Source organism: Tympanuchus pallidicinctus, unplaced genomic scaffold (genome assembly GCF_026119805.1).
Source record: "Tympanuchus pallidicinctus isolate F22 unplaced genomic scaffold, pur_lepc_1.0 scaffold9, whole genome shotgun sequence".
NCBI lineage: Eukaryota > Metazoa > Chordata > Aves > Galliformes > Phasianidae > Tympanuchus > Tympanuchus pallidicinctus.
The window spans coordinates 3,235,227-3,240,961 of NW_026294813.1; positions in this window are offsets into that span (position 1 = coordinate 3,235,227).

The following is a 5,735-nucleotide window of genomic DNA, read 5'->3' on the forward strand; positions in this document are numbered from 1 at the left end:
TAGCCTGTGTGGGTTTTTTTTGTTGTTGTTTTTCTCAAAAACAATAGCAAAAACACAGAAATGAGAAGGACGGAGCAGTCTATAAAAGCAGGCAAGCTCTCAAAGAGATAAAGTATTATTTTTCGTAACACAAATACTGTATCTGATTAAATAATCAGAATTTGCTTGAAGGAGCATGTCTCCATCACCTTCCTCTCCCTGCTGGCCACTTCTCTTTTAATAGGATATAGTTGGCCTTCCGGGCTGCAAGCACACACTGCTGGCTCATGTCCAGCTTCTTGTTCACCGAGGCCCCCAAGTCCTTCTGTGCAGGGCTCCTCCCAAGGAGATCTTCCCCCAGTTTGTTTAAATACCTGGGATTGCCTCAACCCAACTGCAACACCTTGCTCTTGGCCTTGTTGAACCTCATTATGTTCTCATGGGCCCACTTCTCCAGCCTAGCCACGTCCCTCTGGATGGTTTCCTTTCTCCCCAGCATATCGACTGCGCCGCTCAGCTTGGTGTTGTCTGCAAACGTGCTGAGGGTGCACTCAATTCCATACTCTGTGTCACTGATAAAGATGTTGAAGAGCACCAGTCCCGTGACTGACTGCTGAGGGACACCACTTGTGACCGGCCTCCACCCTGATGCAGAATCATTGATCACAACCCTTTGGCTGCAACCAGCCAACCAGTTCTTAATCCTCCAAACAGTCCATCTTTCAAATCTATATCTCACCTATATAGAGAGAAGGATGTGGTGAGGTACCATGTCAAAGGCCTTGCAGAAGTCCACGTAGATAACATCCAGTGTCTATCCACGTATGTCATCACTCCATCACAGAAGGCCACCAGATGGTCAGGCCCTTATGAAGCCATGATGGCTGTCTCAAATCACCTCTTTATCTCATATGTGCCTTAACATGGCTTCTAAAAGGATCTGCTCCATGATCTTTCCTTGCACACAGGTGAGGCTCACTGGCTTGCAGTTCCCTGAGTCATCATTTCTCTCTTTCTTAAAAATGGGAGTAACGTTTCTCTTTTTCCAATCACTGGGGACTTCACCAGGCAGCCACAATTTTTCAAATACAATGGCAAGCAGCTCAGCAACCACATCAGCCATCTCTCTCATAACCCTAGGATGGATATCATTCGTTATGACAGGGACCAGACCAATAAAGGACATCAGGAGTCGGGGTCTAGTAAAGGTTGCCTGATCAAATAGAGCCAAGATACAAGATGTATCGTACTCTCAGGCTCTCGTCCTTGCGGGTGATTTAAGGTACTTGGCTGTCTGCTGGGAAAGCAACACTGTGAGCTGCAAGCAATCTAGGAAGCTCCTGGAGTGTGTTGAAGATAACTTCCTGATCAGGTGTTGTACAGACCTACCAAAGGTGAAGCATTACTGGACCTGCTGCTCATCAGTGCATACCTTATGTGCTAGTACAAGCAAAAGGTGAGGATAGTGTTGAAACTCTTAGGACTGACAAGGAAATGTGGTCTGGATCAGGGCAAGTTTAAATCCATCCTTTGAAGAAGAGTACAGGTTTTAGACTCTTCCTCTCCCTTCCTCCCCCGGGACCTATGATTTCACTCAGGTATAGACACAGATATTGCTTCCACCTTTTAGAATTGTTCTGTTACATCTGTTTCACATCATCAGTCAACCAATATAGCAGGTTAACTTCCTAAAGAGGACACGCTGCTGACAACTGCTGTAGCCATTGATCTTACTCTCTTTCATCCCACACCCGATTATTCAGGTATAGCACTGTTCTGACCTGTTACTTTCTTTCAGCCAACATTTAGGAAACTTCAACAATTACCCTTACTTCAAAGTAAAATGTGTTAATTCCAGTAGGAAGAAATAAGAAAAGCACTGTGGCCACTAATAGCAACATCTAATAACTTATAATTAGCTGCACTTTGAAGTCCAAAATTGACATTAATTTCATCAGCACGATCACATTTTCAGTTTCACATATCTGGTGTCATGTTTATACATCAGTTTAAATAAATCTGACTTACAAAGAAAAGCTGAACCATGTCCATATTGTCAGCTCCTCAGTGTCGATATAAATTGCTGTGTAATGAAACAATTCTTAGTATTCTCGATTCATGGCCTCAGAAATCACAGTTCAGACACCCGCTAAGAGGTGTCCTTGACTGATCACTTTGTCTTGTCTACAGTTTCATGACATGAGTATGAAACACATTAAGACCATCCTGGATCTGAGTGTTGAAAAGCTGGTTTCCACAGGACGTGGTCAGAGATAACAAACAGTAGGCATTTTCAGCAATGATAAACAGTTACTGCTTCGATGGCAATTTTTACACCTCATTCTCCAAAGCTCTTCTCAAGGAAATAAGAAGTGGTTGAAGAAATGCTTTACTTCAGAGTTGTAGGACAGATCATGCAGAAGTGATCATTAGAAGCAGAAATTCTAATATCCTTATTCTGAAGAAAAGGAAACTACTTAAAGTCTTACATCAGAGGAAATGGAACACTATACATGCTACTACAGCTTCTGAATACATTTTTCAATCATTTCAGTCATGTTTTTGACTGTTTGCTTATGTCATATAACTATCCATATAATCTCTAAGAAGTGTACCTGTGTTCCACAGTACAGCCCATTTCACTAGCACAGAGAACCACCCTGGGACTGTGAGATCTTCATTAAAACCCTATCAGTTCACATCCAGACAACTGACTGATCACAAGACAATCTGAGAAGTATTGATCAGGCTTCATAACAGGAATCAATCTGTTTTCTACAGCATCCAGTAGTGATTAAGATAGATGCCTAGGTAGCAACAAGCAGTTATGTACTTTGTCTTTGACTTTTGAATGCTTCTACTGTGTATTGGGCTGTGTCTGTTTGATTATGTCTGTATCTCTGGAATATTGATATTGCTTAAAAACCCTCCCACCTTTGATTCTGCTAATTATCAAATAAGCAGTGAGCTTCTTCATCTATCCTATACCAAGAAATTGGTCTAATAATGTCAATGCCTTCTTGTGGGCTATAAGATTACAAGGAAGCACAGACTACAGCAGTTGCATGCTCTCACAGACTCAGCCGTGAATACTGGTACAAATTTTCCATCATTATGTCCTACCCAATTAATCAGATTCTGCTGGGTAGCTTTTTTAACTTTCAACTAACATTAAAGTTAACTTGCATTTGTCAACACTTAGCTGAAGATAAAAAGAATCATGATTTGAAAGACTAGCTTAAAAGTCTAGGGGAACAAAGTTTTGCCAGAAATATAGCTGAGATTTTTTGCTTGAATGTTTTGGGAGAGAACAGGTGATACTAATGAAGACTGTTATGGTTGTCCTACCTTTGGCTGGGGTAAAGTTAACCCTGGTACGGTATATCACCTTAGAACAAAAAGTGTGTCCTGCAGTGTCAAACATTTTCAGTATTTCGGTACAACAGCATTATGTTTTCTGTACCACATCATATTTGAAGCTTTTTTTTTTTTTTTAACAACATAAGGAAAAGTCAAATACACTGGTATGTATTCACAAAAGATAGTCAGCTCATGTATACTCTGAGAGAAAGTAAGTTTTTTTCAGCGTTTGGATTATTTTACCAGGTCTGGTATAGGTATTTCCTGTTGTTAGACTTTCTATTTACTTATTTACTTTGCTTCAAACTTACAGCACAACTACTTTCTGATTGCAATAACTTCACTTATTCCCAAAGGCAAAATTTTAGTGACTAAGCCAGCGAGATTCTTTTTTGTGCATATTCTCAGGCAGCGCGAACTCTATGCTTTAATTCAGATTGTTTCCAGGTTAAACAATGAGCATTCCAAGGTACCTCAGCAGTGCTGAACTACTCGTAATTATAATCAGCCATGGTTACAAAAAGTTCTTTGTTCTGCAGAAGTTTTAAATTCCGTACTGTCAAATGAAACATAATCATGCCTTCTCTATTTGGCAACAAACACTGCTTGCAGGTGCTTCCAAATGAGCTTTTGGATTGTAGTTAGCCAAGACAAATGTTTTTGGTGGTATTCCTCTTGTAATTGTAATTTAGGTTGCATTCAGATGAGTTGCTGGAGACTGTTTCAGGCAGAATGATTTCAAATACAAATTAAACTAGATTGATGTTGCAGTTAACTTAATAAAGAACCAGTCCTTTACTATTTACAATAAATCATTTTCCCTGCGATCAGTTGTTGAAGTTCTCTTCAGATAACAAAGTACTTTTATTTTGGTTAATAGAACACTGGGGAATTCTGGTTGGGGACAAGGCAAGACATTATTCTTCGTGTCATGGTCTTCTGGAGACATCAGTGCCAGAATACTAAATGCTCCACAATTATAGAGCTTAAAATTGGTATCTCTTACAACATCTTTGGTGTTTCTTTGGCTTTTATTTAAGAGAACTGTTTGATTTTCTGTGTATTTGTACAGGCTGTAAAGGTCATCGTAAAAATTATTAGCTTATATTAATCAGCATCATCAAAGAGGAAGGGTTACTTACAACACTACCTTTATTTGTAACCTGAGGCAGTTGCATCCAGTCTTTTTATTTGAATGTGCAATGTGCTGTTATTTTAGTATCATGTATTTTCAGAGTTAAGTCTGTTTCACTATGAGAAGACTTTGTTTTGTGAAAGTAGTTGCATCAAAAGTTGTACTTTGATTAGGTCCAGGAACATGTTGGTTACAGTCCTGCAACACTGGAAAACCAAGTAATTACTTTGTAGTGTTTGAGAGAAGAATACAAAGACGATTGAAGTTGCTTAATAGAAAGAGGACAGATCTTGTGTTTCATCACGGCAAGGTGAATTTCAAATTAGATGGTCTGCTCACAGCAGTGCTGCTATCTGTTCTGCAAATTCAGAATTCACCAAGGCTTTAACTGTGCTATCGTTGAAAACTTTAAAGGGCAGAGCTGTATGTTACAGCATGCTTTTTGCAATTGTGTAATTCTATTTTATTTTTCTTTTATAGTTAGACATGCTTGGTAATTTCCTTTTGTATACAATCGCATTAAGAAAATGGAGCTATAATTATACTGTACAGAAGACACGCAGAGTTTAAACTAACTTAAATAAGTTATATTTTTATTACTGCCTGATGCTTCTCTTCTTTCACTGAGCACAAAGAAGAGTTGCTATGCTTGAAATGTGTGCACCAAAGGTATAACACAGATGCACCCAGACGTGCTGACTTGTCTTGCTGACTGCAATTACTGTAAAAATCAGGAAACAGGAACAAATAATAGTATTGCCAATTAGTGCTTATGAAAATGATATTATCGGGTAGTTCCAAGCCACTCATGCTTTGCAGAACAACTGCTGACTGCAAACAAAGCGGAGTTGTGCTGCTGTTTGCACCTAGAGGCTAAAGCTGCACAGCAGATACATCCTTCAACTGACCAAACACAAGCTTGACAAAAACAGTGTAACCTGATCAAAGTCCCTTGTATGTGACAGGATTCTGGCAACCTTGCACAGAGTCTGTGATTTGTGAAGATAAAATATTGAAGAGCTGGCAAGGCTACACAAATAATACCTTAACTGCATATGTGAGGGTTTCAGCAGAATTCTAAGAACACACGAGTTCGTATGCAGCTTTCCTCCTACAGCTAGGGCTGTCGTGGGCAGTAACAGCATGAATTTAAAAAGCATTTGCAAGTCTCCCAACTGCTAACTTGCAGATGATTAACTCAGAAAGCCAGCTCTAACATATGGGTTACCAGTCAGGAACACTGAAGCTGACCTTGAGAACA